The following is a 13839-nucleotide window of genomic DNA, read 5'->3' as shown; positions in this document are numbered from 1 at the left end:
AATTTTTAATGTTCCCGGTTTGGTCCTGAACTGTTCCAATTGCATGTTTTAGGGCCTCAAAGGCCCTTTTTAGGGATTTGTTGGATGAATGCGAGCGAATTAATGTAAAATTTTTTTATGCCCCAAACAAGTAAGATAAGTTTGTTAACTCCTCGTGCTCGACTCCGACGATGGTCTTGGGTAAGGAGTGTTACATTTACTGGTATCAGAGTAAGAGTTTATTTAGTTCTCAGAATATTCAGTATGAGTAAGAGTCTAGTTATACATGCCATACTTATATTGTGATAGTGTGACGACTCCTGATGATTTTAAAATGTTTTTGTTTTATAGTTATGGATCCCAAACGAGTTGGTGTAGATGATGTAGAAAGTAACGTGCCCGCTCCCGCAAAAGCTATGGTGCCACCAGATAGTAGTGAAAGGCCCGTTACAGTTAGTCAGGGAGGAAGGGCTCGAGAAGCCTTCTTCTAAGCTATGAATGAATGGTTTGCCGAGTTCATTCGTACGAATCCAGTCGTTAGACCTCCACCCCCTTCATGATCCTCAGACTACCCATGTAACTTCCCTAGTCACAGATACAGTCAGAAAGGAGAAGCCACCAATTGATAAAATTAGAAAACAAGGGGTGAAGAGTTTCGAGCTACTAAAGATGACGATGTAGAGAATGCTAAATTTTGGCTTGAGAATACTATCAGGGTCTTTGATGAGTTATCCTGCACACCTGAAGAGTGCATGAAGTGTGTTGTATCACTTTTATGAGACTCAACCTACCATTGGTGGAAGACACTTGTGTCAGCAGTACCGAAAGAGAGGGTTACTTGGGATTTCTTTGAGGAGGAGTTCCGTAAGAAATACATTAGTCAGAGGTTCATCGACCAGAAAAGAAAAGAATTCCTTGAACTAAAGTAGGGTAAGATGACAGTGACTGCATAGGAATGTAAATTTGTCAAACTCAGTAGTTATTCTCGAGAGTCTGTGTCTACTGAAGCCATTATGTTCAGGGGATTTGAAGATGGACTCAATGTTGATATTCAATTGTCAGTCGGTGTTTTAGAAATAAAAGAGTTTATTATTTTAGTTGAAAGAGCTTGTAAGGAAGAGGAGTTGTTGAAAGGAAAGGGTAAAACTGAAATTGAGATGCAAGACATGAAGAAAAGACAGATGAGCAAGTCGTTTCAGTCTACATCCAAGAGGCCTAGAGAGTTCTCTACGAGATATAATTTTTCAGCAGGGTATTCTTGTCAAAACAGAGGTGGAAGATTTATGGGTCAGAAAGCTCAGACCACTTCAATTGTGAGTATTGGCAGTATTCAGCCTGATAGACCTGAGTGTCCTCAATGTGGTCGACGTCATCCAGGTCAATGTCGAGCAACTGAGACTGGTTGTTTCCAATGTGGTGCATTGGATCATTTCATTCGGGAGTGTCCTGAGATGGTTAAAAGAGAAGTAATACCGAGTGTAAGATCAGGCAATGCCCCCGTTAGAGGCAGACCTCAGAAAAGTTCGGGAATATGGGCAAGTAGAGGTGCATCTAGAGATTCAGCAGTGAGACCAGATGTTGGAGCACCTGCAAGGACCTATGCTATCCGTTCTCGTGAAAAGGCATCCTTCCCTGATGTAATTACGGGTACATTTTCTCTTCATGATGTTAATGTTATTGCTTTGATTGATCTGGGTTCGACCCATTCCTATGTTTGCATGAAATTGATGCCTAGTATGAACATGTCCATAGAGTCTACGGGATTTGTGATTAAAGTATCGAATCTATTAGGTCAGTATGTATTAGTAGACAAAGTATGTAAAAATTTCCCTTTGATGATTAGAGGTTACTGTTTTCCAGCCGATTTCATGCTATTGCCATTTAATGAGTTTGATGTGATTCTTGGTATGGATTGGTTAACTGCACATGATGTGATAGTGAATTGTGGAAAGAAATTCATTGATTTGAAATACGAAAATGGTAAAATTCTTCAGGTTAATTCAGATGAGTCAGATAGTTCAAATGCCATGATTTCTGTTATGTCTGCTCAAAAATGCTTGAGAAAAGGATATAAAGCTTATCTTGATTTTGTGTTGAATACTAAAGATCCAGAGTTGAAAATTGAATCAGTGCCTATGGTATGTGAGTTTCCTGATGTGTTTCCAGAAGAACTACTAGGTTTGCCTCCTACCAGAGAAGTTGAGTTTGGTATTGAATTGGTTCCGGGTACAACACCCATTTCTATTGCTCCTTATAAAATGGCTCCAATAGAATTGAGAGAATTGAAAGTTCAGTTGCAGTAACTAATAGAGAAAGGCTTTGCAAGACCTAGTTGTTCACCATGGGGTGCACCAGTGCTCTTTGTGAAAAAGAAAGATGGTTTGATGAGATTGTGCATAGATTATCGACAGCTTAACAAGATGACTATTAAGAACAAGTATCCACTGCCTAGAATTGACGATTTGTTTGATCAATTAAAGGGAGCTACTGTGTTTTCCAAGATAGATTTGAGATCCAGATATTATCAGTTGTGAGTTAAAGAGTCAGATGTTCCGAAGACTGCTTTCCGGACTAAATATGGCCATTATGAGTTCCTTGTGATGCCATTTGGCTTGACTAATGCTCCTCCCATTTTCATAGACTTAATGAATTGAATTTTCAAACCTTACTTGGATAAATTTGTAGCTGTGTTCATTGATGATATCTTGATTTATTCTCATGATAAGACTGGGCATTCAAAGCATTTAAGAACAGTTTTTCAGACTTTGAGAGATAATCAGCTTTATGCCAAGTTTAGCAAAAGTGAGTTTTGGTTACGGGAAGTTGGTCTTCTTGGATATATAGTCTTAGGTGAAGGTATTAGAGTTGATCCGAGCAAGATTTCAACCATTGTTGATTGGAAGCCTCCCAGGAATGTATCAGAGGTCAGAAGTTTTCTTGGTCTCGCCGGTTATTATAGACGATTTGTAGAGGGATTTTCCATGATAGCTACTCCATTAACAAGGTTGCTACAGAAAGATGTCAAGTTTGAATGGAATAAAAAGTGTCAGCAGAGTTTTGACAAGTTAAAGGCATTGTTGACTGAAGCTCCTGTCTTAGTACAACCAGAACCGGGTAAAGAGTTTGTGATTTACAGTGATGCATCCTTGAATGGACTAGGCTGTGTACTTATGTAGGAAGGAAAGGTAATTGCTTATGTCTCTAGACAGCTAAAGCCACATGAGAAAAATTATCCGATACATGATTTGAACTAGCTGCCATTTTATTTGCGTTGAAAATCTGGAGACATCACTTGTATGGTGAGAAGTGCCAAATATTTATTGATCATAAAATTTTAAAATACTTGATGACTCAGAAAGATTTGAACTTGAGGCAAAGAATATAGCTAAATTTGATTAAAGATTATGAACTAGTGATCGAGTATCAACCAGGTAAGGCAAACGTAGTTGCTGATGCTTTGAGTAGAAAATCTTTATTTGCATTAAGGGCTTTGAACACTAGTTTAACCTTATCGGATGATGGTTCTATTTTAGCTGAATTAAGAACTAAGCCAATGTTTCTTGAAGAAATTTTTGAAGTTCAGAAAGATGACAGCGACTTGCAAGCCAAAAGAGCTCAGTGTGAGTCGGGTATAGAGTCAAATTTTCAGATTAGTTCTGACGGTTTTTTAATGTTCAGAAATCGGATATGTGTACCAAAGAATGATGAGCTTATTCGAAAGATTTTAGAGGAAGCACATAGCAGTTCCTTGTCTATTCATCCGGGTAGTATAAAGATGTATAATGATTTGAAGAAAATGTATTGGTAGGAAGAAAGAAATCTCAGAGTTTGTTTCTAAATGCTTGATCTGTCAGCAAGTAAAAGCCGAACATCAGGTATCTTTAGGTTTATTGCAGCCTGTGTTAGTTCCTGAGTGGAAATAAGACCGAGTTGCCATGGATTTTGTGACAGGATTGCTGTTGACACCAAGAAAGAAAGATGCAGTATGGGTTGTGATTGATAAGCTAACGAAGTTGACTCATTTTATTCTAGTTCGTATGGATTATTCACTTGACAAGTTGGCCGAGTTGTATATTCTAGAGATAGTCAGGCTACATGGAGTACCGTTATCGATTATTTCAGATAGAGACCTGAGATTCACTTCGCGATTTTGGAAGAAGTTACAGGAAGCTTTGGGCACAAAGTTGAGTTTTAGTACATCTTTCCATCCTCAGACCGATGGTTAGTCAGAGAGAGTTATTCAGATACTTGAGGATATGCTCAGATGTTGTGTCTTAGAATTTCAAGGTAGTTGGGAGAAATATTTGGTATTGGTAGAGTTTGCTTATAATAATAGTTACCAGTCGAGTTTGAAAATGGGACCTTATGAAGATTTGTATGGACGTAAATGTCGCACACCTTTGTATTAGACAGAGCTTAAAGAAAATCAGATTTACGGGGTGGATTTAGTTAAAGAAACTGAAGAGAAAGTGAAAGTTATCAGAGATTGCTTGAAAGCAGCTTCAGATAGACAGAAGTCTTATGCAAACTTGAAAAGAAAAGAGATTAGTATCAAGTTGGTGACAAAGTGCTCTTGAAAGTATCCCTATGGAAGAAAGTCTTTAGATTTGGCAAGAAAGGCAAACTAAGTCCACGTTTTATTGGACCGTTTGAGGTGACTGAAAGAGTTGGACCATTAGCATATCGATTAGCTTTACCGCTAGAGTTAGAGAATATTCATGATGTGTTCCATGTGTCTATGTTACGTCGTTACCGTTCTGATCCTTCACATGTGATTTCACAGACAGAGGTTGAGATTCAGAAATATATGACTTATGGTGAAGAGCCGGTAAAGATTTTAGCTCGAGAGGTCAAGCAACTAAGGAATAAAAGTATTGCACTTGTGAAAGTATTATGGAATAGGCATGGGGTAGACGAGGCTACATGGGAGCCTAAAGAGGTTATGAAAAAACAATATCCAAATCTTTTCAAAGGTAAGATTCTCGAGGACGAAAATCCCTAAAGGCGGAAGAAATGTAACATCCCAAAATAGGGCCTAAATGGAACAGTGGTTGCGAAACCACGAATCTGAGATAGAAATGTTTATTTTGATTAATTTTTATAATTTACCGAGTGATTAGATGCATGTGTTAGAGTATCGATGGAAAATTTTATAGATATCATGCTTAATTTACCTACTAGGGCTTAATTGTAAAAGTTGATAAATATGAGTTTTAGATGCCAAAAGATTGAATTGAAGAGTATAATTGAAGTAGAGGTCCTTAAATGGAATTAGGCCATTAGGTTTTCATGGAAAAAATGGGCATACATAGATAAAAATAACTAAATTTTAATGAAGGGTATTTTAGTCATTTGGTTATTAAAAGATTAAAAAAGGGAAAAAGATGGTAAAATGTGCCTATCTTCTTCATTAGGCTGAAATTTCAAGGGTTCTTCATAGCTATGGTTTTGTCAAGCTTCCAAGCTTCATAGTAAGTGATTCCAAGCCCCGTTTTTAATGTTCTTTACGTTTTTGAAGTCCTGGTAACTTGATTTAGCTTATTCTAGCAATAATTTAACCTAGGGTTCATATTTGGAAAAATACCCATAGGTGAAATGTGTTTATTTTGATGTTTTATGGTAGAATATGAAGCTTGAAATTATGTTAAAGGACTTGAGCTAAGCGATTTTAAGAAAAAACAAGTAAAACGACATAATCGGTAAAAAAAACCTAATGGTCATAAGTACATGTTAGAGTGAGAATTTGATGTTGGCGTAGGTAAATAAATGATCAGCATGTCATAAAACATAAGGATTAGGGACAAAGTTTCATTTCCGAGCCTTGGGGAAAAAGTGTAAATATGTAAAAGTTTAGGGGCAAAATCGTAAATTTTCCAAAGTTAGAGTTAAGGACTATTTTCATAAATGTGAATATTAAATAAGTTAAATTTGCTATTATAGATTAATAAGAATGAAATTCGGGGTTAGATCGAGGAAAGAAAAAAGGTTGATGACTAAATCAAAATATTTAATCGTATTTTGTATTGAGAGTTTGCGGTAAATAAATGCAATGTTTATTATTTATAATTAATCGTAATCGTATTTTGCAGAATTGACGGAGAAATGATACTTAAAAGTCCCGATTGAACCTTAGGAATGTGTAGGATACAAATGTCATGACATTAGGGTTTAAGGATACTAGGTAAGACCATGCCAAAGCATGACATTGGTAAGTTTTACAAGGCAAGGAAATCATGTAAGACCATGTCAAGGCATGGCATTGATAAACTACGATAAGGTAAAGATCCCATGTAAGACCATGCCAAGGCATTGCAAATGGTGAGTTCATAAGGCAAGGATACCACGTAAGACCATGTCAAGACATGACAATGGTAATTTAAAAGGAAAGGTACCCGTGTATCCTTAGTATTCCACGTGGTTCAACAGAAAATTTAAAGAGTGTACCAAAGGGAAGGTAAGATAAGTCCATATTCGAAAGTTTCAGGTTATCTTGATAATTCATTTAGAATGTTGTTATTTATTTACATGCAAACTTACTAAGCTTTATGCTTACTCCTTTTCTTTTCTCTCTTTTTTATAGTATTGCAAAGCCAACTCCGAAAATAGTAAGGACGTTGGAGATTGTCTCATACTATCAACGAGCTATCTTGGTATTTTGTGACTCAAAATACTTTAAGTTATGGCATGTATAGGGACTTGGCTATTTTGTGTGTATGCCCTTATGATATGATTAAAGATTGTCATGTGAATATTTGGTAATTATTAGCTTATGATATAGCTAAATAAGGACATGTTTTTGTATTATGTATGCCTAAATGAGGCTTGATGCAAAGAAATTATGGAGTAAGAGTTGGCCATGGAACAGTTAGGAAACAGCAGTAGTGATGTGGTTTTGAAAAATCACTAAAAATTTTAGAAATCGAATTAAATGGTGAATGAGATATCGAATTAAATCTTATTGAGTCTATTTTCATAGAAAAGAAATAGAGCAAGCAAAAGAAGTCTATATTTTGAGATATTTAAATTTTTGTAAGACTAGTTCATAGTAACTTTGTGTTTCCCTGTTCCAAGTTTGGAAAATCACTAGAAATTGTAAAAAAATAATTATAAGTCATAGTTTATATTTCTAGATTATTTAGTGAGCCTATTTTCATTAGAAATAGACTAAAACATTATCTGAATTCTGTGTAATAAGATAATCAATTTTTAGTGAACAGAAATCAGGTCTGCTGAATTGTGAAATAGGGGAATATTTAATGAATAAACTGTAATAATTGCCCAAACCAAAAATTCTAGAAAAATTATGGAAAGAATATATATGAGTCTAGTTTTAAGAAAAATTTACGGATTTAAATTTCAAGTTCCGTAACTCAAGTTATAATTAATTTTGTGACTGTTACGCAGATGGATAGTTTTATTATGAATAGTGAAATAAATTGTTTTGATTTGTGTAAGTAATTGGAAAATTTTTAATGTTCCCGGTTTGGTCCCGAACTGTTCCAATTGCACCTTTTAGGGCCTTGAAGGCCCTTTTTAAGGATTTATTTGATGAATGCGAGCGAATTAATTTATAAAAAAAATTTATGCCTCGAACAAGTATGATAAGTCTGGTAATGCCTCGTACTTGACTCCGGCGACGGTCTCGGGTAAAGGGTGTTACAGAACCAAGTAGAGAGGACCGCTAGATTTTATTTTGAACTTGTTTTGTTAAGCTTTACCAATTTTTCTTGATTGTTACCTTTTTTGTTGTAGTTCCACCCCAACAGAGTTGTTCCACTGGAGGTGCACCCCTATAGTTTAATATAAACATAAATAACATTTTCAAAGGGGATTTTTTGTGATCAAATAGATATTTTTATGCACCACTTCCCTTTAGTAAGAAGAAGAAGATGGCTTCTTGTCCTTTTGAGGATGAGATTGTGTTCGTTAGTGGTAAATCTGCAAAACCTATTGTTAGTGTGTCTGCTATAACGAGTGTTGGAACTTCATCTATAGAGGTTGCTAAAATAGTGCTCGTTGACATGCTTGTTCCTATATCTAAGATGATAAATGATCTTTCTTTACTTAATGCCTGTGATTGTTGGATGAAAGATTCTAGTCCCAATGTTAATGGTTGTAGGGTGACAATCTAACAAATGCTGGTTCTATCTCTTTGTCCAAGGTACCAAATGTCAACAGACACATCTATTTAAAACTTTGTCACCCCACTACTTTCCCTGCTACTATCACTTCTCAAGGTGAGCATAAGCTTGTTGAAGAATGCTACTATCACTTCTCAAGGTGAGCATAAGCTTGTTGAAGAATGTATAAGGATAAATTTTAAAAGGCTCACCTCTCCAATGTTTGGCCAAGAGGTTGAGTCTAGATTTGGCTCATAGCTAAGAAAATTAGAACGAACCCTAATCACTAGTATTTTTCCTAGTGTAATGGTATTGATTGATCAAAATTTCCTTACGATGCTCTGAGGACTCATTTAAGGTTAATGAGCCAGTTGGTGACCCTATTTAGGGTTTTTAGAGTACAAACTAATTAAGACCAATAGGTTCCCGAAGGCTTGGTTTGTTGAGGGAAGACTTATAGATATTGTTAATGGTATGCAAGAGGAGTACTATTGGAAGCAATAAATGAACTTGAATGAATAAGTCAGGGTCCTTGTTGTGGCATACCAACAGTTTAAGGAGGATATTTGAAAGTTGACTTTGAAAAATCAACAATCAATGACTAATAAAAAAAACTTGTGTTCCTTTTTTTTCAAGAAATTGCAAAATCATATGATATCTAGGTTAAACCCAATTTGGATATGAATGAACTATTGGAAAATTCTGTTGTGTTTGTTGTTGATTAGTACACAGTAAAAGAAGAGCTAGTAAAGAAGAAGGTTGAGTTAGAGAGGAAGTTGGAGGAGGCTGAATGAGTTTAGCTATGTTTAGAGAAAAAAGTAAACTATGTTGAAGGATATAACATTGAGAAGTTATAGCCATTAAAATATCAATACCTTAAATAAGTACTGGTTGATCTTGAAAAGCAAGTGTTTGAGGGGAAAAAGAACCTTAAAGAACAGCATGCTAAGAATAATGGTAATTACTGAAAACCGTTTCAAAGATAAAGGTTGATATTGGGGAAAACGTTCGTTAGTTCCATAAGTTGACTTCGTTGCATCTTCAATTCGCTTATGGTATTTTTGATATGACTAGTGTAAATCTAGGTGCTCTTAAGGAGCTTCTTCCTAAGACTGAAATGTATAATCTTTCTAAAACTAAGTAGAGGATTCTTAATTCCCAACTTTCTAACTCTAGTGCACTTTATTATCCTCCTTTTACTCCACCTATAAATGACACCTCTTGTAACACCCCAAACCCGACCTAGATGTTATGGCTGAATATGAGAATGTTACGAAGAAGAATTATAAATCCAACCTTATCATATCGAAGACCTCGTATATTTTGTTACAAAAAGAGTTCCCTTATTTAAAAACATTTTGTTACACTCATTAATGAAAAGCATCGATTGTTTACTCTTTCAAATAAAGCAATAATTTGCAGCGAAAGTTTTAAAGTCATTATATTTTGAAAACCAAGTATGTTTTTCTCAAAATCGATTGGTTGCATAAAACAATTATTTTTGTAATTTGTTTTGTTGAATGTCGCAAGAAAACTCAAATCAAATCCAATTTTTGATTTTCGCCAATCACCATTTTTTTTGAGTTTCTCATTACACACCTGGCTCGAAATTTGATGCGAACGCTCCCATAAGACAACCAGAACCTAAAATTTGTCAATAAACGTCCAAAATCAATCTTAAATCCCCAATTTCAATCGAGTCACGACTCGAATACAATGCAACCATATACAGTATCAACTAAAAGATTGCACTCATAATCGTTTCAAAGGATTATCCATGTCAACGGCAGTGCCAAAAATGTATCTCACGACTAGAGAGTCTTAAATTTCCTGAATATCACCTAGCAAAACGATACGCAGAATCGACTTATACATCAAACCGAATACTAAGACATTAACCAATGTTTCTTCTAAAACCACAAAAAACTCTTACCTACGAAGCCGCATGAAGAACCTGGGGATTCAAAATGCAACGAAGAACGAGAATTGTGATCAAAATGATTGGAAGTAGAAAAAGGAGAAGCTAGAGAAACAAAACAGAAAAAAATGTCAAAAGGGGAAAAAGAATTTTGGGAAAATCCTACCAAAATCGACCCACTAACACTCATCCACTACCATAGAGTTTCAATTCCACCCAACTTCTACTATACAACCAGCACACACTTACAGAAGCAAAAATTAACATCCTTCACTCATACGCGGGTTTGAACACAAAACCAACACAGGACCCAAAACCCGTGGTTCACCCAACTCAGTCCAACACAGGAGGTACGACTACGACTGTGAGAGCCTCATAAGATGCCATCTGAATACTAGACTGAAAACTATTATTGTAGGTGAACTCTGCTAACGACAGAAAATCCTCCTAATTCCCTCAGAAATCAATTACACAACTTCGAAGCATATTCTCTAGTATCTGAATCATCCTCTCAGATTGACCATCGATCTAAGGATGGAACGCAATATTGAAGTCAAATCTCTAACCTAGAGCATCATGAAGCTTTCTCTAGCACAAAAAAGTAAAATGAGGATTTCTGTTCAAAATTATCAGAACTGGAACCCCATGAAGTCTCACGATCTCAGAAATGTACAGCTTGACCAACTTTTGAAGAGAATAATATGTCCAAATAGGAATGAAGTGGGCAGACTTGGTCAATCGATCCACGATGACCCATACAGAATCCTTCTTAGTAGGTGTTAAGGACAACTAACTAATAAAGTCCATAGTCACACGCTTCCATTTTCATAAGGGAATCTTAAAGGTTGGAGCAAACCCAAAGGCAACTGATGCTCAGCCTGAACCTGCTAGCACGTCAGACAACAAGAAATAAAATTCGTTAGCTCTCGTTTCAACCCCAGCCACCAATATAGTTCATGAAGATCCTGATACATCTTATTTCCACCGGGATGTATAGCATAAGGGCTATTATGCGCTTCCCCCAAAATAGATTGTCTCAAATAAGAGTCGTTCGGTACAAAAACCCATCCTTGGAAACACATATCCCCATCACTATTCAGCCTAAAATTAGATGTATTACCATTCTCTATTTGATGAATATGTAGAACCAGAGAGTCATCCCCTAACTGTTTATCCCAAATTTGATAATCCAAGTCAGCTTAACTTGCAACTCAGCTAGCAAACTCCTATTATCAAACAGTCTTAGGCAAGCAAACATCGCCCTCAAATTAGACATTGCTCCACGACTAAGAGCATCGGCCACCACGTTGGCCTTACCAGGATGATACTCTATAGTGCAGTTGTAATCCTTGAGTAGTTCAATCCATTTATGCTACCTAAGGTTCAAATCCTTTTGGGTAAGGAGGTAATTAAGGCTCTACTAATCGGTGTAGATAATACACCTCTCACCATACAGATAATGCCTCTAAATCTTGAAAGCACAAACCACGGTGCTAACTCGAGATCGTGTATCAAATAATTCCTCTCATGTGACTTAAGTTGTCGAGACATATAAGTCGCATCCTTACCATCTTACATTAGAATGCATCGTAACCCGACATATGACGCATCACTATATACTATTAACTCCTTACCAGATTCAGGCTGTATCAGAAAAGGAGCCTGAGTCAAAATAGATTTGAGCTTCTCAAAGCTCGATTGCTGCTCATCAATCCAGACAAAAAGGACGTTCTTACACAATAGCTTAGTCAGAGGAGCTGGAATTAATGAGAACCCCTCGTCAAACCTCCGATAATAGCCCGTAAGACCCAGAAAACTACAGATCTCTAAAGCATTCTTGGGCTATTTCCAATCAAGTGTAGCTTCAATCTTTCTAGGATCAACTCAAATCCTCTCAATAGAAACCACATGCCCCAGAAATGTTACTTCCCTTAACCAGAATTCACACTAGCTCAACTTAGCGCAGAGTTGTTTCTCTCGAAGTATCTGAAGAACTACTCTAAGATGCTCATCATGATCATCTTCGGTCTTAGAGTATACCAAAATTTCATCGATGAAAACCAAAATGAAATGATCCAAATACAATTGGAAAACCCAGTTCATTAGATCTATGACTACATCTGGAGTATCCATCAAACCAAAGGGCATGACTAGGAACGCGTAACGCCCAAACGAGTTTTAAAAGTTGTCTTATGGACATCAAATTTCTTAACCTTAAGTTGATGATACCCAGAATAAAGATCTATCTTAGAAAATATGAAAGCCCCATGAAACTAATCAAACAGGTCATTGATCCTCGGAAGTGGGTACTTATTCTTCATAGTCAGCTTATTCAACTATCGGTAGTTGATGCACATCCTTGTGGTACCATCCATTTTCTTTATAAACAGCACCAATGTTCCCTACAAAGACACACTAGGACAGATAAATCCACGTTCCAAAAGATCTTGAAGTTGAGCTTTTAGCTCCATAAGCTCTTTTGGTGCCATACGATAAGGAGCGATGGACACCGGAGCTATACCCGATAGAAGCTCAATACCAAAATCTACTTCACGATTAGGAGGTAAACCCTGTAACTCCTCAGGAAAAACATTTGGAAATTTTATAACTATTCTGATGTTCTCAACAGAAGAGCCCACAGAAGCTGAAACACTTACATAGGCCAGATATGCTTCACACCACTTCTGATCCAGTTTTTCAGCCACAAGAGAGGAGATCTCAAAAATAATCTTGACGCTCGCCGATCACAATCACCTCCACATCATTTCTAGATCTAAAAAATACCCACTTAGTAGCACAATTCAAACTGAATCGATGCTCCATAAACCAGTCCATACCCATAATTAAATCAAATTCTCTGAATGATAGCTCCATCAGATTAGTCGGAAACACAAACTCTTACACTTCTAACAGTACATTCTTATACAATCTATTTATCCGAATAGATTGACCTAATAGGCTCAGTATAGAAATCTCACAAGAAGTACTCTTAACGGGAATCCCCAAGTTATCGAGACAAAACTAGCTACGTAGGAATGTGTTGGCCCTATGTCTATCAATACAATACAATGAACGTCATAAATAAGGAACGTACCCATAGGCACGTCAGTGGTGACCCTGTCCTTACGGCATCGAGCAGCATATACCAACGCAAGTTGCCTCGACTCAGTTTGATTAGCACCTATGTCTGGTGCTCTTTGTCCTCTATCCATACCATTACCACCCTTGGTCGGACCATATTGCTTAGGCGGCCACTGAACTACCCTTTGAGGCTGAATAAAACCCGTAACCAAAACTTGCATCTAATCAAAATGTTGTGGGAAATCTCTAATGCGATGCTCCATTGACCCACATCATAGACATGCTCCCAACCTCCTCTAGCACTAGCCTGGATGGCACCTACCATAGTCACTGCACGACTGAGCCACACTAAGAGCGATTGGAACTCCAATTTTAGAAGGCCCATCCGGTCTGGCCCATTTCTTAGGCCTTTGGATAGAACTAGAGGGCTCTGAACCACTCTTACTCTTATTTCTCTCTGGCACTTAACGCGCTTAACCTCTTTGGCGATCTTCGCTTTGTCCACCAAAATGGAAAACTCTTGCTCCATCTGCGGAGCTATCAGAACTTTCAGATTGTCTCTCAAACCATCTTCAAAATGGACCATTTTTCATATATAGATGCCACCATTCCTCGAGCATAACGACTAAATCTAAAAAATTTGGCCTTATACTCAGCCACAGTCCTATCCCTTTGAGTGAGGTTCATGAACTCACGTCTGCGAGCATCAACATAACTAGCTACCACATATTTCCTTTAAAA

Source organism: Gossypium hirsutum, chromosome A06 (genome assembly GCF_007990345.1).
Source record: "Gossypium hirsutum isolate 1008001.06 chromosome A06, Gossypium_hirsutum_v2.1, whole genome shotgun sequence".
NCBI lineage: Eukaryota > Viridiplantae > Streptophyta > Magnoliopsida > Malvales > Malvaceae > Gossypium > Gossypium hirsutum.
The sequence above is the reverse complement of the archived record's forward strand: the minus strand, read 5'-3'. Positions refer to the sequence as shown.